The 25,104-nt window shown below is 31.3% G+C and overlaps 1 protein-coding gene across 3 annotated transcripts in view; it reads right to left on the bottom strand.

Moving 5' to 3' along the window:
* LOC116774239 (uncharacterized) overlaps positions 1–19,194 on the bottom strand; it is a 77,124-nt gene extending 57,930 nt beyond the window's left edge. For all 3 annotated transcript variants that reach the window (XM_061524853.1, XM_032666895.2, XM_061524852.1), the window contains exon 1: positions 18,604–19,194. The gene's annotated coding sequence lies outside the window, so the exon portion shown is untranslated. The remainder of the gene's footprint in view (positions 1–18,603) is intronic.
* Between the last annotated feature and the right edge of the window lie 5,910 nt (positions 19,195–25,104).

The raw sequence follows: 25,104 nt of genomic DNA on the forward strand, positions 1-25,104 counted from the left end.
TGATGATTAAAATCTGGACTAATACAAACAGCATTTACAAAGCAGCAGGTAAATAACTCAGCACAAAATATAGTAAGTTAGTGTGGGCGGTGCCATGGCGGTGCACTACGAGGGAATATTTTACTCAAAACTGTCATTTATAACTAAAAGCCTTATTGTGGCCGACTGCCTGCATAAATAGCACGGTGTTGAGGATAGTTTAAAGTAAGGAGCTATTGTATATTACGCTTTTTCATTAGGGTATTAGTTTAAAAATTTACATACATCTTATTGTTTTATTCACAAACAAATGTTTTATTGTAAATAGAGTTTTTAAGCCTTAAATAAACAAAACATAGAATCACTATGAAATAATTAAACATTTTTATGTAATGAAGTACTTACAAAACTTTAATAAAAGAAAATTCATGTTACATCCGTTATGTCTTCTTCAAAACAATTAATTAAGTCTAACTTAACCAAAGTGTTCCATAAATGTGCATTTGTATCTAATGCAAAAATGATTAGTTAGAGTTAATAGTGTAGATTGTAGAGCACAATGGCCGCCAGTACTACAAACATAGTGTGACATGCGACCACTCACATAGAATATTAATGGAGGAATGGGAAATTAACGGCAATAACGAACATCTGCTGGCTAACTCTGCCTACCCTACAAACTGTTGGTGACGGTCATGGATATAAGAAAAACACCAGAACAAACCAACAGACTGATTACTATATAATATTATATATATACATAAAATCAGACATCAATAAGAGTAAATTTATAAAGAATACAAAGTTTAAAAACTAAGCTCTTCTTAAAAATCATTCGACAAAAGAATCGTAAAGCAAATGCAATATTTGAAAAAGATTAAATTGACTTAACAACCGCGTGAATGACAATAGTAAACAGACAAGACCAGGTGTGCTAGAGAGACATCTGGTGAGACGAGAGAGAAAGAGAGAGAGAGATATATTATAATGTAATAACACTGACAGAGAAAGAAGACACAGTTTAATATGAATACATATTGAATGAAATTGGAGGTAGTTCCGAAATATAACTTACGATGATATTGATACACAAAACATGAATTCTTATAATAATTTTTACTAGGTTACGATAACACTACGCTGTGATAACACCACGTGCACGACAACCGTCCCGAGAAATAAAATTACAAAAGAAATAACTCGCTTATCGAAACCGGTATTCGGTTTGGGATGCAGAAAGTAATTCTTGGAAAGTTACTAAGTAACCATTTATTATCACTACGACATAGTGTTGACCAGATTCCAGTTAATTAGGATTTTAGCTTTAATATACAACTAAGTTATCATTAAATTCTCTTAACAATGAATATATTTATTTACCGTATTCGCAGCTGGAACACTTGAATTTAAACGAGCTGAGACAAGACGGCGATAGATTTATTCTGTGTTATAAACTCATCCCAAGAAATAAAATATTCCTTGAAATCTATTCATAAAATTAAAGAATATTTTAAAAGCAATTAATTATATAAACAAATTATTTTAATACAATATTTTCTCCATTTTAGTTAGTGCTTTATCTTTTATTTTTATAACATATTAAGTCATATGACTATAGTACGTAAATAGAGTATTGGTATAATAAAGTGAAGGAAATATTGAGACAATATTAACAATATCTTATGCAATGAGGACATCAAACCCTTTCAATAACCGTAGCCTTCTATTAGCTTCAATAATAAAATACGTTTCTCCGGGGACGGAACACAATATTCACTTAATTGTAACAGACACAAGACATATCAAAACTCTGACGGAACTCATTTGAAACATCGTGACATTAAAGGAATACTGAAACGAAATAGGGACAAAATGTCTGTCGTTAATGGCCGGGTAGTTCTCTTCAATTTTGCCAGGTGGAGGTAAGTCCGATAATATTTATATTATCATGTCACTGGATCTGGTCATGTCAGTTACATACAAAGTTAATCTTAAATCCTGATGATAAATCATATAATATCTATGAATATAAATTATGTGTAACAAAATAATTATATTGATTTTATAGTTGTGAACTTTCTTACCACATAAGCAACTAATTATTCAACTATTTGGGACGAATTTAGCAATTTAAACTATTTAAGGATCACATTTCTGCTTGTTTGGTCGATAATAATGACGAACTTTGATAAAATTATTCATACAAAATATTATTTACCGAGCATAGAATGACGATCAATTAAAATGATAACTAAATGGAGGTTTAATCAAAGAAATCGTCACAGACCACAGAAAAGGAAATTGAGACAAGCGAATTCGAAACATTTGCCGCTCAAATCGAATTGAAAATTTTTGCTACGAAAGTGGAATCGCCTTCATACTATTGGAGTGGAAGCTAACTGCCAGGCGTAAGCCTCTCAGCGGTTTAACTTTTCATTGTCATTTGTTTCTCGGGCTGAGGAGATTATTTACAGTAAAAAATAAAGCTTTCGACTTCTTATGGACGTCGTTTGAAGCCAGTCTAAGCACATATCTAACTAATCCTTAAATAGCCTTAGCTAAATGTTAAGGAGAATTCCATGACTTGTGCGATAACAAATGTGTGGAATAGATATCAATACAAATATAAACAAAAACATCCATATTACGATAAGGAAAGAATGATTTTAGCTTGAGAAATAAAAACGGAGGGGCTAATAACGATGTCTTAGAGCCACTCGTTTATGGGATTAGAAGATTTGTTGTTACTGCTTTTGCGTTAGAATTGATCGGTATTAAAAATGATTAAAACTAACAGAAAATGTCAAGAGCATTTCAGAACACCAACTTATTAATGCTAAAAGAGGACGACTGTGGAGCGTGAAGCTGGAACGACGGAATGTTATTAAACCTGGAAGTTATAAAAAGCGCTGAAACCGCTCACATTAATACTTCCAGTGTTCGCTTATTAAAAACTTTATAGCTAACATTACCGCTGGATAATAATGGGCTTGAAGCGTTTAAACCATCAGGAAAAAATGGATTTTAACTATTCAGTTATTTTTTGGACTATTTTATTCAAGTTGCTGGATTTTTAAATTGCAAGTTGGTTTAACACGATGAAGTTGTAACAAATCCAAGGGGAAAGTCCAACAAGTTGAAAGAACAGGCCCCGGCAACAGTTCGAGACAGTTGTTTGAAGAATGCTCTAAGAATCAAAGGGCTTACACAAAGCAAGACACACGCCAGATAAAACCTCTGAATCATGTGCTCACTGAAGAGACAATAAAAGGAATTGAATGGCACCGGAACTTACATAGCTGGAATTCAATTAACGGATTTTCAAAATAGTATTCTTAAATCTAATTTACGATTCAATAATATTTAAAATAAGATCTGATTAGAAATTCTAACCGAAACAATGCATGTTTAAATGTAAGAATAGCGTTTTCGTTCGCAATGAATGCTCCGCTGCTGAAATTCAGAAATGTAACAGATTGCATAATTTAGGACTCCAAGAGGAACAAATTTAGAGCTGCTCTTGGTACTTATTCAAGCAGCCTACTTAGCATTTCAGCTCTGACGCGGATTTTAAACTGAATACTCTTTTTTAAACTCAAAAAAAAAATTATTATGAATAACTTATCTCTGTTTACAAACGGCACGCAAATCGCACGGAAATTAAATTTACCGAACTTTAAGCTTACGCTGAATAAAATTTACTTGATTAATCGGTCAAGATTATATAAGATGTGAAAAGTTTGGCAACAGTTTGATGATGTCCCGAAACAATATCTTCTTTGTGACGTAGAGACACTTCATCATAGTAGTTTTGTGCCTCTTGGGGTATGTTTTGGACAATCTCGTTTGTGACCAGAATATCATTATTTAATATTAACTCGTATTTTGTAGCACAAATAGGAGAGAAATCATATACAGGGAATATAAATGTTGTACGCAATTTTTTCTTTGCTTTTATATGAAATTTAATTTCATTTAATGAACTAAGTGAAGTATGTCATAAGTAGGCTTTTTTATTACTGTTAATACTACTAGTACTATAATAACTCTATCAATATAAAATACTAAGTTACTTTAAATTATGTTATTTGGGTCACAAAAAAGATATTATGTAACATAAATTATATTAAATTTGCTATATGGAATAAAAAAATCTTCACAGAGATAACGATTCCTTTTGAACTTATTTGATATCAAAGATTACAAAACAATCCAATGAAAATTCAAAAAAAAAATCACAAAACAAAGGTCGTTAGAAAGAAACATGTTATATAATCCTTCCAATTTCTAAGGTTTTCATAAAAAAAGTATTTTATTTGGAACAAAAATCAACGCGAATAGTATCATAACTTTTTATCTATCTTTGTAGAAAAACTAATTCAACACCAATGTAAACTTGTTAGTGAGTCCATCATTCATATTCTGTCTGTATTCCATAATTTTAATTAAATTTTAAAACGTGTAGATATTTGTGTATTTTATAATAAGAAAGACAACAAATACGTCAAATTTTATTAAAAGACGAAGTCACTGTCACATGAGTTACATGTTTTGCGATATATAGCCAGATATGAGTTATTCTATATTTGGAAATGTGTCAACGACAAATCATACAAAATACAATACCATCGATTCCACCACATTAATGCTTGCTCAGATGTTGACTCAGCTTCTTACTCAGACATTTTGGTCACATTTTTTCTGATAATCCCAGGACCTGTTAACTCAAAATCGTATACGACCTTCTCACAAACTATTTATATAACCATAGTAGAGTCAAGCACCGTGACAATACATGTTATTAAATAAGTTGCAATAAAATAGTGACAATACATTCAAACTGATATTTTTATTAATAGAATAAGTGATAATGTTTATAGCCATCCATAAGGGTTCAATAAATTTTACATGACACCAACCTAACATGGACTAGCAACTTAAATACGTTTCGTGTCTTATCTAAGACTTTTGTCAGTAACTGGAGGTCTTGACGCTGAAGCCGGCGTGGTTATTAAAAGGTGACGAAGATTGAGTTTTATGACTCACTTATATATATATAGATGAATTCAAGTCGACTTCCGATAGAAAACCGTTCATATTATTAAGGTTTAATTCTTGTACTTTAAGACTACTACTTATTTAAAAGTCTCATTAATAACATTATTGCAAGTAAATAGGTCTTAGACACAATTAAGTTTTAACTAATCAACCTAATTGCGGACCGACAATCACAATTCTTCTTTCGCTTTGGACTCACAAAACGAAACAGACAAAGGCAATTCTAGTCTCAGTTTTAGTCGGACACAGAATAGGTGTACTTTAAGATACCATGAATAAAGCCTAGAGGGCAATGGAGATATGGTTATGGAAAAATGAACCTTCATACACCAACATTAAATACCATAACAGCGGTTCTATATTCACGGTTGTTTGTTGCGGAAATTAGCGCCCTCAGTCATATAGTATTAAGGTCGATATTTTGATATCTCTCTATGAAGTTGTTTCATTTGCGAATCATGCCGCAAAAACCGGTGCGACCAGTGTCTGGCCGGTGGAGGCAGTTGTTCCGGAGAGCAAAAAATAACCACAAAACGGTTTGAACTTATCACGGGTAAGTTCCCGACTTTTCATTTACAAATCCCTCATATAGTGGGAGAATTGCATGTGGCCCGAATGATACAGCCTGCCGGATACGTAATATTCATGTGTTTTTACTAGAATTTACATTTGGAAAGGCTTTTAAAAATTGTTCTTTTTTTTTGTTTACTATTTATAAAGTCTTTCCTTGTAAAATCTTAAAATATGTACATACAAATATATAAAAATTAACGTCATTATTTAATGCTTTGCAATACTCGATGATATATAATTATATAAAAAATAATCACTATTTCTTTGTTTATAAACATGTCTTATACATTTTTAATATCGTTGAAACTATTTATATGTTAAATTTATATTCATGATTATTAATGGCATTGCAAATAAACATGCATTTCATCATAGTATTGTACACAGGAATGTTTATTAAATAACATAATTCAGAATGAAAAAGATATCAATGTTTACCAATAACGTGTTCAAAATCTTTTTACGGTGCGAGGGAGAGGCTGGGGTCCATAAATCTATTGGGTCACTATAGACACCTACTCCTAGTGAGTTCGATGCCGAACCGAGATAACCCTACATAATGTATTACACTGTGGACCCTGTTAAAAAAATAAGGTTTTGATATAAACAGAATCTATTTTCTGCTAGCTATTGCCATGGTATCATTATGATCGCTGAATCATAGCTGATCATGAGAAACTCTTCGACCGGAATGATGAATGATTGGGCATACTTAAACCTATATAAATATTTTTATAATTCTGTCTTTAAGTAGATTTGTTATTTTTATACATCATCACATAATGACTTAACAACGGATCCATCAGATTAAACAGATTTCAAAGACAAAGGTGTCATCTGAGATACCTTCATGTTTACCAAATTTTCACCCCAATAATAACGTCCTAAAAACAAAACACGTTAAGTTATTTCTGTTATAACAATTCCGGACCCTTCCCGTCCGTTTCGCCACAGTTTTGTAAATCCTCCACATAATAACAAATCCCAAACACGCTTCATTTTATCTCACATTAAAAATTAAATGAAAAGATCTTCACGCTGTTTGTTTAAATATTATGTGGAATAAAACGTATCATACAATTTTTTGCCAATATTGGTACTTTTATATTATATAACTCTAAAAATAAATATTTGAATTCGCGATTTCAAAATTTGGTACAAATTTTTCTGTTTTAAAAACGTATAAATTTTCTTTTATTAAAATTATATAAATCCAATCTTTTTATTGATAACTTTTACGGTTAGATCTTTTTGACAGGGATTTCAAATCTGTTGGAATATCTTTAAATTCACAACTAAAATCGCATTAAACTGTGCTTAAATCTTCTTTATCCCAAAGTTCTTGCATTTTAATTAGCAAGACCACCTTCAATTGGACTCTCATTTAGCAATAATTATTTCCCTCATCCCTCAATCCCATTATTATTAATGCAAAAATATTCAGCTTTTGTCGTGAAAATAGGCTAAATATACGGACATAAAATAGTTTCTATACGACTTCGAAATAATGTTTTAACCACAGTTCAACAGACGAATCAAGCATATTTCACCAAAATCACTCGCATAAATTGTAACGTCCCGGGTAGAGGCAATTGAATGACTTCGAAGAAGCATTATCCAGGATACCAATCAGGGTCCCCGTGCAAATTGTTTATAGATCAACGATCACGACTGAAGATAAAAGACATACCGTTTACAGATGTGTTTGGAAACATATGCGAGCACAAGCATCCAGCACGTACAATATTTTAACCTGAATATTGATGTTCCAATATCATTTCAAACTCGCCCCACGTCTGCATATTCAGATCTACATTTTCAGATACGAATAGCTAATTAAGAATAGTTTTTTACTAAGCCATTGAAAGCCATCAAATACTCTAATTGAGTAATCTTTCGAAGCCATTGATACGCTGCATCCGACTTCCATATAGACTTATACTGATTTATTCGCTCCCGCTTTATATACTCTATATGAAACACATTCGAGACTTCTAGAGAGATTACCGACACGGAGGGTTCAGTCAGGGCATAATGTTTATATTACGCTTACAAATATTTTGACCTGTAGTCCCAACCCTTCATGTCAGGTAAGATAAACGATTATTCAACATGCCGGTGTTGTATGATCCTCGATAAGTTCACAGGGAGCCCTTTTATGATAATCAAACCCCGAGCTAATTTCTGGAATTCTTTTTTAATGATTATAATACATATACTACAAAGAACACAGTGGCCTATGTCTCGATAACTTAATAATATCACACCCATGCAATATTCGTAAAACGACCCAATTCCGCCCAAATTTCATATCATATTACGAAGAAGCTTTGTGCGAAGAAACAATGCGATTTAGGAGTTAAGCTTTGGTGAACTGGATTTATCGTTCGCTATAAAAGAAGATCTTACGCATTCGCAAAGTTGGCAAACATCGTCGCCGGCTCGGCCAAGAAACTTATTAATGTAAGCAATTAACTTGTCAAAAATTCACTAGTTTTTGGTCAATGACTGCGTCTGAATAAAAACTGAATTGCGTCATCGCTTTGACAGCGACAGAAAGGTCGAGAGACCTAGTTCCTGCTTCACATTTGAACAATTCGTATTTTGATCGTATTACATTAAACAGTAAACCTCGAGTATATGATGCTACTTTTACGATACAATTTAAATCGAGCTCATATAAATTGTCCAAGAATCCAATTAGTTTCTCTCATAGTTCTGCGTTTATCGTAAGAAATTCTCTTAAGATAGCTTTTGCAAGTCGAATATAGAATGAAATCTCTTACCAACATAACATGTAAGAAAAACACGATCTTAAACCAGAAGTACAGATTGCTTTCGCAGAAACTGGTACGCGAATATGTTCACTCGTACCGATAAATATTCGACATTCCTGAAAAATATTTCGAAATGGGTGTGATATTTGAAGAACTATTTGAGATTTAACAATTTAAATGCGATTAAAAATATAAAAATATTAAAATATTTACGCTATTCGAATATACAAAATATAAAACGAATACAGCACGGAGGTTACATTTATGACGATAGAAACATTGAAAGATGTTTGATGACCTCATTATATAAAATTGTAAGCCAGTGGTCACTTTTAATTTATATACAGGAGTAGGTTTCTTTGACAATCAATGTGCCGTGAAAGTATTATGCTTCCGTACTAAACGTCACTTGAATTGCGATTTCGAAAAGGTTTTAGCTAGAGAGAAAAATCGTGCCCTATCATTCTCACGGAGCGAGCATCCAAAATATAGGGACGACACGGCATTCTTTCTTTTCATAGCAAGCTTCACATTTTTCTGACTAACGAGATTTGATCCGCCTCTAGCAAGTTGGATAAAATCACGTTCCCATCAATACTTCGTAAATATTTAAGTCATGCCTTTACGTTTACATTTAAAAAAGTCAGATACGGGACTGGCCTAACAGAACGAGTACAAAAAATCCACATTTCAACATCATAGCAATGGAACACATAACATTTGCGCTTATACAGTTTTTATTTAAATGTTTAGACTAGCTTCCAGGCAGTGTAATAAAATATGTATGTGGGTTGCTAATGGTAATATTCAAGTGATGTTTTCACAACGTAGCCTGTTATAGTTTGATGTTGCCAGATTTTTAATGGGAAGCGGGCCTTTGTCATGAGTATTGCACACAACAGCAGTCCTGTGAATACATATTACTTATATTTTTTCCTAGTGTTGGCTGGATATTTATTATCCATTGTGTGGATGAACATTACTGGATGGTCATTGTGTTTCAGCTTTTGTTGTACAGATATTGGTCCAATAACTTTTCTGTCGTGTGCTCCGCTGTAAGTGTTACATTTTTTATATCATTTTCGTCTTAGATATATTATTGCTTATATTTTTAATAGGTTGCGCTCATGAGATGCGGGCTTAATTAATGTTTCCAACGGAATACATTATACGCATTGTAATTTTAAACAGTGAACTGGCACACTCGAAGGTGCTACAAGCCTCTAAATAGAGACGGACCACAAAAAGTATCGTAAGCGTGTATCAACTCAAGCTGAGACGACAGAAATTCTTTACGAGGAATATAAAACATGTAAGTTTATGTTATACGCTTGTTTTGTTAATAAAAATGACAACATGTAATAATTCAGGCGAATGTGACATGAATATTTTATTATGAATTAGTGTAACAAGCCTTCGTTTATGAGGAAGTTTAGCTTCTGCACTCTAAAAAACAGTTTATATATTAGATACTTTTACCATTAAATCGAAATCATTTGAGAGAATATCGTAGGTTTGTCTTAATTACAATCTAAGAGTGTGTCGATTCCCATGTCAGAAGTTCCATGCATTTAGATTGCCGTCTAGATATAAATCCCTGAGAGTTATCTGTTTTATCTCGGTACATTTAGTTGTCTCATAAAACACAATTATTACAAGAGTCTAATTTATTTTTTATAATTTATTTGACAATATTAATCATTATTGTTAAATTAATACTAATATATATATATATATATATGTATGAAAATATACCATCTTCTAAAACAGTCACATGCCTGACCATATAGTTATAAGGCATTCTAAAAATAAAAACCTGCCAAAAACTTGTCACCCTTTTGTTGTGTATGAATTTTGAGGTCGTAAATAACGACGGGCCATTGTTTAAAACAAAAATCTTTTGAGAACGGACCGAGGGAAATCCGTCACCAACAACATGGACTTACAACAGTAGGTACCGAAAATTTGACAAAAATAGATGCAATAGTAATAGTTCAAAATATGTTGCTGACAAGTTATTTAATTTTATATATAAGTTGAAACTTAAAAGGAAGTCGTCAATTAAATTTTCTCAGAAACTATAAGACTTTAATTTGTAGCTCTTTCATATAACTGTAGGTACATTGTAATAAAGAAGTTGTCAACTATCACAAATACACGAGAAAAATTAATATAATTATAGTGATGCACTTGTAGATGTATTTCTTTAAGCTAAAAGACGTTTTTAATTCACACTAGGTAATAACAAAATGCGGTTGAAGGAATTGATTGTGGACTTTATATTTAGATGACGTATATAATTCGACTGTGTAATATATATGTTAAAAGTAAGAGAGTTGTGCGTTATTTATGTTTGGCAGAACACCAACTTTATGGTGCAGTAATACAAAAAATATAATACATAAAAACGTACTTCAAGTTACAATGTAACTTCAATGTTTATGGATGAATGTATATCAGTGGGTCGAGGACTATCAAAACAGTTTAATTGGTTCGTCAATCAAAGAACTAGTTATTTTTCATTTATATCAGACAACGTGGTATACGTATTATTCTTAATTACAGTAACAATATCAAGCAGCAATTAGCGAATAGATTTAACATGTAGCATTGTGATATCCTAGACGAGGTTTCAGTCATTAGACGCTGCGAATATCTAGATGTGTAAATCTAACTCTTCCTGTTAATGTATTCCGCACAACTAACGTTAATGTTCTTGTGTAATGTAACTGGTGTTGTCTTCATACATTTCAGTCAGTATAATAGAAAGCGAAAGTCCCAAAAACTATCACAGAAGCCGATTTATTCAATTTGCTTAATCTAATTCAAGACTTCCCCCAATCTGATCCAGAACTGTCCCATGGATTTCGTTACATCCTTAGATTGTGTTACTGTGAAAGCTTCCAAGTCTCACGAAAACTTTAGTTTTATATTAATACAATATAAAATAATTCCCCGTAACAAATTAAATATGCCAAAGAATGAACTGGTAAACGCTGAGTCGTAAAAAATATTAATAGGCCAAGTAATGATCATAACACACGAACAGCTATCCAAATACAAACATGGGCATTGAATTTATAACCATTAAATTAATAACTTATCAAAAGAAAAAATTGTTTCAAAAACCTTATGGTTCTAAACACGAGGGAGGTCCAACTAAGCTGGTTATAACACACGCAACCAACTATTGACATTTTTAATTCCAGGTAAGTGAACCATTCGAATGCTCTAACATTAAAACAATTATAGTCTCGTGATTCCTGAGCGCTTCATCATTCTTCCACGAGACCCTCTGGATTCCATCAGGAAGTCCCCGTCGCCATCATGTCTCCTCGTCTTAATAACAAACAGACGTCCCATTCAAACAATGAACTTTACAAATGCTCACAATAAAACCTCGTTGCTAAATCAAAACAGAATTAAAAGCATGGTTGTGAAATATTAAATTAAAAACATATTTTACAAAAATATATATATACATATTATTTTTATATTTTATGTGCAACAACTTTATTCAACGATTTCTTTGTGTGGACAAGAAATATCTTACAAGGCGCCTTTGTGTTTTACGACAACAATTTGGGACTACTAAAGTCAATAGATATATAGATATACCTAGGAACCTCTTTTTCTTCAGGTGGAGTTGTTTGTTGACCGTTTGATTTAGATTTATGATAGAACTTTATTCGGTCATAAAATTAACTACTTAAATATAAAAATAATATTTATTTCGAAATATAAAAATCTATATGAAGACTATTTCCAAACGCCAATACGGATAAAACGTTGATAAGCCAAGATAAAGCCCCACCCGACATACCCACAATCGTTTATTGCATCGATAATATAATCAAACCAAAATATATGGTATTACAGAGATATACAGGCGAATATTGCGTGAATTGATTTAAATAACGCCTTTCACCTGATAAGATATGAACACACTCCGATTAGAAAAACGTAGGGCGCGGTATCGACTCATAAAGTAACATCGATGCATTTATTGATTAGACGGAAAATACGAGGAAAACAAAACTAAGCAAGGATATGCAATTTTCATTTCAGCTTATATTATCTTCCACGGGTATAAAATAAGTTGATTTTAGCGTTGCCTGAATAAACGAAGGTATCAGAGTGAAAACAGTATTCCTAAGTAAAGCTAAAAGGAAGCTATTACCTGAGTCGACGACGCGCTTGAAAAAGTCTATTTCCACTCAATTATATTGATACTATGAACCTTATATTAAAATAAAGACATCTCCAGGAGACAGTGTCAATAACATATGATTATATTTCATACAAATAGCTACAGTACCTAACATAGAACATTTAAGATACAACATATTTTACCTCAGTGATATATTAATGTAGGGACGCGTTCAGTGTAATGTGCCTTGAGGGGTTTAACTCATTAGTTATTATACGAGACTCTATTACGATAACATACATTTATTAGATTAATTGAACACTGACAAACATATATTAATTATCCATCGATTTAAAATATTAACGATTTCAAAAGGAAAATTATATTGATTTCACAAAATAAAACATACAAATATAAAACCATTATTAGTACTGTATAAGTATAAAACATAGAGTATGATTGAGTGACCGATGACCTTTTTTCGTACGTCATGGTTGTTCGCGACATAAAGGATCTTGCAAATCCTCACCAGTGTCTTTGTTATCGGTGTCAAGATCAGACACGTCAAATGTCAACGATGACCAGAAAGGCTTATAAGCTCGATTTCTCTACAATGCATTATATGAGAAAACTTTTCAAACAATATGACTTTAAACATTTTTAATAAACAATTGAGAGTTAGCTGTACCTAGTTCCTGGTTCATTTTACTGAACAATAGAAATTTATTTCAAACTGCGCACCGTGCTTTGCTGGATTATGCATCGTTGGCTTCGCTAACTATTATAAAAGTTATGTCTGGTCAACTACGTAACTACTACAACCAGATTACAAACCATTAATAACACGCTTAACTTAAATTAGGGTCACCTTGAATATATTATATTTATATATTGTGTTTTGAAATAAATAGTCGAAATATTTCAGCTCCGACCGTTCTCTTGATATTTAATAAAGTTTATTTATATTGAATTTCAGCCTGAAACTGCACATACAGATGTCCTCTGGATGCCACTTGTTACTGTCTCAATATAATGTCCCTCGTGAATGCAAACGCCACTCGCCCATAAAGTCGAGAACAAAATATATTCTTTTACTTTTCTTATTTCGGTGCATGGAATATGTAAAAGCTGTGCTGACTTGGAAAATCTCAGCGAGGTTAGTTATGATATGTATTTAAATATAATGAGCTCGCCGATAACTCATAGCGTAATAATAAAACGGGGTTCGTCCTCCACGAGTGTGAGGTCTGGGGGCAATCTTAGTGGGCCCTTCCTTATCTTCAAATCCTCAAGAGCCACTTTTGGTACAACGTGCTTAAGAAGTGATAGCACCAAGTCATTTCCCTACCTCACTCACAGACCCTTCACTGTCGTAGGGCTTGACTTAATTTGGATCTCACCTACAAAACTTGGCGTATTTTTTTGTAAATTTTGCTCCACTTTTAAAATTTTACGCTGAAATATTTTTTTATAGCCTCATTTTTTTTTTGAAATAAATGTATGCGTATTTGTTTGACACAGTTCATAAAAGAGAAGCAAATAATATGAATCAAAGGAGCTTTGTAAGTTATAATAATATATTTATCATAGACAACAATAGCCACCACTCCTTATACTCTTTATTCAGGGATCTTTGAAGTTATAAAATACTTTAGTAAAAAAATACATCCATTTCACAAAAGTATTACCCATGAATTTAATCTTATTTATGACAAGCATTTTCTAGATGGAATCGCAAAAAAAAACTTAATTAGTGAGATCAAATAAAAAAAACTAGTCGAAGAAATAATAAATTGAAATAAAAAGTACGAAGCGTCTGGAAACGTAATAGAATTAATTATAACTAAATTGAAATAATTAAAATGGAACAAGGGAAACGGAAGAATTCTATTCGAGAAAAGACTGTTTATTAAAAATTCATATCTCACAGATAGTATCGTTATAACTGAGGCTATAATCAAGGTCTGGAATTTCAGTCAGTTTCTTTACCCAGAACCGGCCTCGGACCAACCAGAGTCCATTAATTAACTGTGAAATGCACTAACAAATCCGGAGATGGTCTGTCGACCAAATACAGTTCACCCTTTATTTGATATGCTCACAATAATTAGACTCGCTTCTTACAATACTGAACGATCAGAACTGACAGAAACAGAATTTTAATGATGTCCTCAATTTAAAGAAACAATGTCGATGTTCAAACGATTATACTGCGAGTAATCCTTACTTCAGTTATTATAACAAAAGGAATGTCACTCTCGTATCGACGAAATGCAGCGGCCATTTTCTTTACGGCGACCTTCTGATAATGAGTATCTATTCACTGAAAGCTGGCGTGTCATCAGATATAAAGGAAAAGTAACATTAAAAATATACACAGAATATACGTAGTAAATCTTTTAGAAATCGAAATTAATATAGAAAATAATGTACAAACAGACAGAGTGCCAAACAACTTTCGTACAGACAAAAAACATAATTTTTAAAGTAGATTGAAGGTTATCATTAATATTAGTCACGCTATTTATGGCTTTGTTTACAACCGACGAAGTAAATCTCAATTTAAACGCATTGCGGTTATTTTTTGCTTCAAACGGTAACAGTATTAGGTAAAATTACTCTAATTTAAAAAGAAAACACAGTACGAAATTCACTGGTATTATTAAAATATTTTAGATAAAAATTAAGGAAAATGTGTTAGTATTATTTTTATCGTTGTTGAATTATATTTTTATAGATATAATATTTTATTTTCTTTATTAAATGGTTCTTTACACTCGTATGTGTGGGTGTGAGAGGATTCCGTTATTGGGGGAAGTTGTTAGTAACATATCGACCACTCTAAACTTATAATGCATCCCGCGTTGCGCTTCTTTCAAGCAATACCAGTTTTCCACACTGTGCTTGTTATCAGAATTTCTCACAATAATCACGGAAGTACAAAGGAAATGCTTTAAACATTCGCCAAACGAATGGATGGTCAAAATAGTGATGATATATCTGTATTCTCATAGACATTATATAAATGTTTCTTACGTTAGGTGTACATTACTCTCAGTCAACGAGCTAAAGCTATGTCACATGTCTGACTTCTGGTGAGGACAATTATGGAAATGTCCTTGGGCGTTACGTTTCAAATCCTAACTGCATACATTTTCAATTTATTGTGTCAGGCATATATCATACCTTTGTTTGCGTACATATTTTGGTACGTTTTTTAACTAAGAATTTTTAAAACATTCGTATTTGAATTCATAGCCTCCCAAGATATTTATACGTACTTACATCTTTCTTGACAGAACACTTGTCTTCGAACAATGTTAAGGATTAACATAAAATAAGTAAATAAAGTAGTTGTACCGAATTGTTTTCGAATTCACAGCGGATTGTTCTGAAGTCTTAACTAACTTCTAATTTACAGACGGCAAATTCCTCTAGAATAGTACGTTTCAATTACTTTGAAGTTCAACCTAACGCCTAAACGGCTCTCCTAGGAAGAGAGTCTTATTTAAGATGAAAACTCATGTTCCCCCCGGAAACAACTTACTACTTAGAGACTTTGATTTATGATACCAATAGAACCTAAGATCTCAGCTGAATTTAAGAAATACTTTAAATTCAGTAGTACGCCGGCTATATCGCTTTTATTTATTTTAAAAACTTACAATATCCTAAGATATATCCTCAACCTAACAAGAGAAATAATATTTATACATTAAACATTGTTATGGAATATTTTTTCGTTTCTATTAGATGTCATTTTCAAGGCTTGAGCCATTTCTTGTGTTTACAAACAGACGATAAACATTATAATTCACTTATTGTGTATAAACTGCGTGATAACGTTAAATATTTACGAGTATACTTATAAATTAAAGTTAAATAAGTGATTCACTAAATGATAATATAATTACTGTCTTCGTTCGTCTTAATTATAAGCCCTTCACCAAATGAAAGTCCGCTTACTATAAACTGCTTTAGTTTAGTTACGTACGCAAACTTATACTTTTATTCCGTTATGTCTAGGTCAAAGTATAAAGTAAATCATGAACCCTATATATTTTACCCTATTTATTATTCTCATACACAACCTGCATTACCGTTAAGCTAGCTGAAGTCCATTCACTGGCCACAGTAAGTGTTCATCGTCTCCCTAAACACGTACAGTTTCAATGTTTTCGTTTATAAATCAATGAAATGTTCGTATTGTCACCTGTCAATGATTATTTTCACATCCAAACTGTCAGAATAGAGTTATTGATGCCAAATTGCTAACTATTACTTAGGAAACTTTTACCGTGACAAAAAATTTTAAATTCATACATTTTGTTTAATGCAATTCTAACGCATAAATTGTCACTGAACATTAAATCTATATATTGCTGAACTATCTTTGGAAATGTAAAAATATGTATTTTATTTCTATATTACCCCTTGCGTATAATAATTTATTACAATCAATTTGCATCGGTTCGTAATAATCATTTTAATATATTAAATTATTATTATAAAATATATTACGGTATCGGTCAACGATCAGAGTCGTTCGATCATTGATCGAATAGGGAATATCATTAGGGTGATCGTATCATTGTAATACAAGAGAGAGACTAGAAGATACCGTGTAATTTAATATTAATAATATTATTAAAAATATTATATACTAATCTATGCCTGTAACAGCTGTGGACCATCCAGACCAGTCTTATAAACTTTATTAATGAGGTCCCTATAAATCGCTTAAATTTAGTAACGGAAAATCTTTTTTTTTTTAGGTATTTTACGTATTACATTTATGAAATGCGTCCTCAAAAGGATCAAAAAGAAGAAATATTGAAGTAAGATAGTTTATAAACCAGGGTTTGACGGTTGCTTCCTGAAGGTTAATTCAAGACCAGGTTTCTTGACTGTTGTCTATTTAATGCAAATCTCGTCAAACTTAGTACTCTTTCCTTTTCGATGATCGTGATATACATTCAGCTTTTTAAACCTTACGTATTTTACACTTGAATTATTTTTTTCAATTTGCATGTAACGTCGAGATATTTAGGTTAATTGGAATTAAATGTATTACATACCGTAACAACGTAACGTAATAGTACTTACTAAGTAAATGTTCTCGACACAAACAGATAAACCTTTTAAACCTATTTTTCCAACTAATTGCAATATACGTTTCATAAATATTATAACTACAATTACTTATAATATTTATGAGCCTTAATATTTTCTTTTCATAAAAATCATAACATAAAAAGTTTATATGTATATACATGTACTATACATAGAGGTTTCCGAACTCACAGAACATTCCATATTGAATAATTCACAAACTTCTTTCTTTTACGTAAGACGCATTCGTGAGAGTTTTCACGCATTAAAACTTCGTAATCCGTTCGCAATACGATCACCATAATAACTATTTTGATTCAACCTCAGACGGTCTGTAAGTATTGCAGGATGAAATCAGTCGGAGTGATTGATTATATACTCGATGTATCATAATATTTTATCTCTTGATCGTAAAACCGGTTGCGGTCAGCGTTAAATCTTAACCTTATCTAGAATTTAGTTCACCTACATTTAGTCGAAAAAACATCTTTTAATAGGGATGCACAGCTTAACGAGAACAAACTAGTCCTTAAACGGCTACTTACGTTTAGCAGAAACAAATAATATAACATCTCAGTTTCTTAAATTATATTGCTTTGAGTACAAACAAATCCATGAAAACCTCTGTCCGAACCTTTCAATGTTTTTTTTTTACTTTTTTAATTTATTTGTACTTACTTTAAGTAAAATGACACGAATTTTTTAGAAGGATTAAGCAATTTTATCTTGTTTTTACCATGACCAGGCTCGTTCTTAATGAAAAATATTTTATACTATTGTACCTAAGTATATACATTTGAATAGATATCGGCTAGGTTAATCATCGTAAATAATCTCTTTGATAAAACATTGACTAACTATTACTCACATTACACCCTAAACTCACTCATAAATATTCACAAAGTAGAAAGCAAACAATAATAATTTTAATATTGTTTTATATGCGTCACTTACCTTTTCATCACAGCGTTCCAAACGCAAAATCAGCTATCGTAAACCATATTCCTTAAAGGTACAAAACTTGTGACCAATACCTCTATATCTACAACACAGAATTTCTTGTTTCCAAGATGAATCACCAAAGAATGCACTGTTACACTTTAAAATCTACACAAACTCATACAACACACACAAGAACACCTTATTTAAGTAATAGTTTCGTTTTCGAGTCGTTTTAAATAAAATTTTAAAGCATTTTCGTTATGATAAAAGTTTTTAGACGCGCCAAAAACCGACACGATAGTATAGCATAACATCCGACGTACGACTACTCGCTAACTGTCAGAAGTATAACCTGACCGATGTAAGAAACCCACGCGGACCGTGTACTCTTAATAATCTGTTGCACTTCTCAACTTTGCACCATTGTAACGGAGAAACTATAAACAATACTTGAAAAACTTTTGTTTTAAACTTGTTGAAACACTAAAATACATGTGTTATTGTTATGAAATTATATAACATACGTGTTGTTTACAGTTCCCGATCCGTAAAAGGTTTAAATGAAATGTTTTCGGTAAAGGCACGACCGTATGCGGTAGGTAGATACGGAGCGCGCAATGCACGTATACTAGCAGCATAGTTGCTATAAAACTGAAGTAGCTAACTTCACTCGAGACGAAAGCGTGTACCTGCGTTTGTCAGCATCTTTTTTTATGTTACTAATCTTTTGTACTTAGTATTATTATATTACAGATGATTATTTTTAATATTTTGAGAATCTCTTTGTACTTCGCTAAAGTTAATTTGTTTTACAACACTTCGATAGAAAATTTAACTGTAAAATTTTTTTAGAACATTTATAATAAAATAAATAAAAAATAACATATTAAAAAAAATGATTTGTTAACTGTTAATGTTTTTGGGCTATAACATTAAATGTATGTTTTATGTATTCTGCAAGCAGTGAATAGATTGCTGCTTCCTGAACATTCGCGACCACTGAATAGTGGATTACAGAAATATTCCTTCCGATATCACGGGACCTTTCCATTCATAGGGGATTCATCAAATACCTTGGAAAAGATTAAGGTTCGTGAAAGACGCCTCAATGTGATGTCAAGTATATGCAATAATTATAAAAATACTACGAAAGTAAAAAAAATATCGTACATTTATATGTATTAAAATGTTCAAGCCGACACTTCAAGAAACTCTTTCATAATAAGCACTACAACTGTATATTCTCTGTTCCTGCTTTGTAATTTCGATTAAAAATTCATTTCCCTTAAGTGCAGATGCGCTTTTATTGTATTTCTATGGGGAGTTTGAGACGTCCGTTCTTATGGTGAGTTATTACGTCATCCATGGACAACGTAAGGGGAAGTCCGATGCCCTTATTGGGGAGAGGGGATTTTGGAGTTGGTTAACAAAAGGTATGAAAGGGAGAAGAAAGAAAAGAAGGGTGTGATGCTTCCATCTCACTCTTTTATCCGAAATATTTCTCGTATTATCTCGTTGTTTGTAGGCGCTCGATCAGCCCGTATGTGAATGCATCGTGATATTTCGTAAGTCGTAACGTATCGCGGACTAGGACTCGCTTAATTGAGGTTTAAAATTTAAATCGAGTATTAGATTGAGTATATGCATTCAGTTTTAAAAACTACTCATATAAACTTGAAGTCTGCCTTTGTAAACTTAGTGAATATATTTGTATGACATTCCATTTTATTTCAATTTTAGATTTTCTTATCCGGGACATACTTAGGAGTTGTAATAAAAAAAAATTGCGAAGCAAACTACGGCATAATTTATCTAAGAACCAAATAATTAATCATTTACGTGAACAGAATTGTACCCTTACCACAAGTTTGCGTCCTATCAACGTACCTACTCTTCGATGTAAAACGGGTAACGCTGCGTATTTAGTGTGACATGCGAACTTGTGTTAAAGGTACTACAGCCTTATTAAGTATGTATTTTAAAAGTCGTTTTTGTGCATTGGTAACTCCTTCCTTATTAACATATAAATGTTTGAGTTATTTCCCTTACCCGTACATAAATTAATTCATGGTCACTTTTATAAAATTTCACTTCTCCAAGTTTATATGCAAATATTCGGTGTTAGGTAATTACAACAAAATAACAACTTGTTTATTTTGTTGTAATTTTATTTTAAAGGTTTAAATAAATCAATGAATATTTTAGCAAAAACGTAGCCATAGCTAAATAACTATAATTGTAACTTTAAAATTTTCAAACATACGATAATTTGTAGACATTGTGTCATTGTGTTTTTTGATAGATATATTAAAGAAAGTTTATTTATTGCAATTTTCACGATAAATCTGTTGTTTAAAAATCCCAGAGACAAGCTAACCTAACCCACGTCTTGATAGAAGGGCGTGTATTTGTTATTTAACATAATTCTATTTAATGTTAACGTTTCAAAGTTTAATTTCACAGTTCACTATATTATCTACGTCTTAGAGTATGTAAAAGATTTATATGAATTAATAAATTACTAATATTTAGTTGTAATCACTAATAATCCTGGGTGCTGAAATATTATCTACATTTTGTGTTCATACCAAATTAAATTACGAAGAAAAGAAAATAAATTCAATGTATGTATTACACTTAAAAAACATTCACAACATAAGTTAATAAGAAATTTTATTAAAATAAACTCCTTATAAAAAATTATTAGCAAAGACTTTTAAAACAATATTTGGATTTTATAAGACTTAACGAGTTAATTCCTCGTGCTGTCCGTGTGGCGCCAGCATTGACACATTACAAACTATTTTTAAATATTCATTGATCATTGAACTAATAATGAATTATTATTACATCACTATGAATTATAACGTACGTCTCATTACCGATTTTTAAAAAGAAGGATTTCTCAACTAAACTGTATTCATTCTTAATTTTGTTTTCAATGTTCAAACTTGATATCTTTACTAATACTTATTTCTAATTTGCAGTAGATTTAGAACATTGATATTTTACTCAATGAGTAGTTTTTAAGTTTGCGATAATGTAACTCATATTTTTTTATACAAAAGTTATTCCTTATAGAATCTAGATAACAGAATGAATTAGGTAATAACATAAAAATCGACAAGGATGGAAGGTAAACAAAAATAAATATACGACAAATTTCGCAGTTCAGCAAATCAACATTATCGAAGAGACGAAATTAAGCCATTAACGCCAGGTTCTTTAACCCCTGATAGATTTCGCCAGACGGCAATCTAATAATGTACATATCGATTTACAAAAGGCGCCTATAAAAAAATTATAGCAAATGGATGTAATATAATAATTTTAAATTTTAGGCGTTATTAATGATAACGTATTTATGGTATATGGACAAAAAGTTAAATATTCCGCATGTATCGAAACATTATTTAGATTATACAAAAATGTATAAAATAAATATCTGATTGTCAACTAGTATTAAAAATGTCAATTAATATTTAAAAAATTTGCATTCCCTAAATAAATATTCCTATAGTTATACCCCTAACGACGAATTCTGACTGCATTGCGCTATATGAAATCCAATGTACCTTCATTCTATTAGCTCCACTGAGTTCCTGTTCTCCGTGTTATTAAACACGATTTGATTGACGCGTTATTTTTATATAATAATGGTAAATAGATGAATTTTCATAGAACAGTACTTAACCTAAATACGTACTTTAAATAAATTTCCATATTACAATGAATGAGTATGGACATTAAAAATGTTCTATTTTCATTCAAAAACTTTTTATACATTTTGTAAATCTTTACTTAGATAGTAAATAAAAGAAGAGATAATTTGTTTTTCATTAAACATGATCGGAATATTTTTTACATTTATAGAAGCGTCCTACTTGGGTGTTTGAAAGAAATACTTAGCAAGGAATTTAATACACAAACAAGATAACACCATGGCGCCCGCGCCATTGAAAACAAATTCTAAAGCTATACACAGTAGAGCTTCCATAAATCACTGATTCATTCATTTATAAAACGGCGAGCCGTTACCGAAACTCAAGTAAAACCACAAATATACAAACTTGTTACAAATATATAGTAATAATATTTCTAACGATACTTCTCCATCGGCTTTGTCTTGCTTTTTATTACTTCAGGTCTTATATTATTTAGCATTACATTACATTTCCTATTACTTTCGCATTTATGTCTAAATTATAGACAAACACAATACCAAAAAAACTTTATATATATAAACACCATTGTTTATACATTATATCATCATTACCAATAATACGCATAACAGCTTCCAATAATTATAGTTAATCTGACGTTGAATAATTACTAGAAAGTCAACTGTCCACATGAATATAAGTATTGAAACAATTTAACGTATGTTCAATTAAGATCATTCAATATTAAAACTCTTGGCATGTGTGTCATTTGTAAATGGACATGTACACATGATTTGACTCTTATAAAGATATTAGGTGAAATCATTTTCAATAAACATTTAATTCTAAATTTTGCTGCTGCGCCTGAAATAATTTATGGTTTAGAATTGATGAAAACAATAATTGCTATTAAAACATTACAGGTGTTCGTGTGTTGTACAGTAACTATAGAGTTTGAAAAACATCGTATATTTGTAATACTACTTGTATTTTTTTCACTTCTCAAGATTTCGGTTGTAAGAAGATATTGAGTAACAGAAGTAATATTTTCAAAGACACATTTAGGTTCAATTTAGGTTCATTGTTCGTTTAATTGAAAGTCATTTCTTACACTAATAGGAAGGAACTTCGGATCCAGACTATCAAAACATATTTTATTTACAACTCTGTCATATCTAGGTGACGTCTACTATCATTCATTTAATGTGTCTTACTAAAAAAAATATAATTTTAATATAATATAAGTTGAATATTTTTTTTTCTTATGTATATCCATTGTGCAGGTAATTAGTTGAAAAGGTTACGATGTATAAGACTTCGAAATAGGATAAACACGAATGATAACAAATAAACCAAATAAATTTAAAACAACTAATAACAAAATATCTTCACATTTCAAAACAATATCCGCCAGCAGAAACATGAATAACGCTCGTGACCATAAATGGTTCTTTTCGCAAATAAAATTTAACAATGACATACGGTTATTACAATTTATTTTGCAATAATTTTCTATAAGGATCTCAATAATGCATGTCTTAATTATCCATTACTTTACGCGCTAGGAAGAAATATTAGCGGACGAAACCAGTACTGTCGTAGTATCGTCAATTAAACGCGTGAAAGTTTTTCAGTGAAATATGTTATCATACATGCAATAGGTGTAGGTGAAGGAATTATATTAGCATGGAATGACAGGAACTGGGGATTATGGCGTAAGATACTCTCAGTCATCGCAAAGATTGGAACTTCAATAGATACTTGACGTTGATCTGTGAGAGGGTCGTATTTGGCTGAACCTAGCTTCCAACAGCTAGGAAATATTATTATTATATTATATGTATACAAAATTTTATTATTGTTTGTTTATGAATACAGCCAGTAATCAAATTTTAACGGTAATATTTTATATTTGACAGAGTGATCTGTATTCATATTATAATAATTATAAACAAGCTTTTATATTCTTTTGTGTAAACATCAAATATTTTTATGAAATGATTAACAAAATGTTGTTTAATATATTATAAACCATATCCTATGCTAATAATTTCGAAAAACATTATACAAGAGCAAAATCCATTCGAAAGTTATTTTAAATTATCAATTCATCTTATTTTTAACCGACCTAAAAAAAAGGAGGTAAACAATTCGACCTGTACGTGTGTAATATTTCCAGAACTGCGCAGTTTTCGTATATGTTAGTCTATATCAGCGTCTATGTATGTATGTATGTATGTTTCTGTTCGGATGGTACCGAAACTACAAGTGTGATTTTTATTTTGTTTGTACTAGATATTGTTCAACTTAGGGAATCCTGCAAGATTTATCAAAATAGGGTCAGTACTTCTTGAGATAGGGAATTGTCGGGATGGATTTTGTGGTATGCAATTATAAATAATTATCAGTTACTGTTAGATTATTACGTAATTGCATAATTTATTGGTATGCACGAGGGTCATGCGGTCGTTTTAGCAGTGCATTGGGATCTAGCTCATCGATTGCAAAGCAATATAAGGTATCCTTATGGACTTACCTAGTTTATCCTACTAATTTAATAATAATATATATAAATAAAAACGATTTCAAAATTTTAAGTAAATAACTTGCATATGTAGGTAAGTTTAGAAATAATGTAACAGAAATAAAAACGATAACTTCTGTCTTAAATAAACTCACTTTGATATACAAACTAAGTCTTGAAGTTGTTTCTTTTTTCATTACAAATTAGCGACATGCAAAAGGGAAGCCTTTTATTACTTATTATTATCTTCGTATGTCTCGTTAATATTTTAATATAGTATGATTGACTCTGAAACAAAATAATAAAGTAGGCAAGAAAACGCTTCAA

Source organism: Danaus plexippus, chromosome 26 (assembly GCF_018135715.1).
Source record: "Danaus plexippus chromosome 26, MEX_DaPlex, whole genome shotgun sequence".
Classification (NCBI taxonomy): domain Eukaryota; kingdom Metazoa; phylum Arthropoda; class Insecta; order Lepidoptera; family Nymphalidae; genus Danaus; species Danaus plexippus.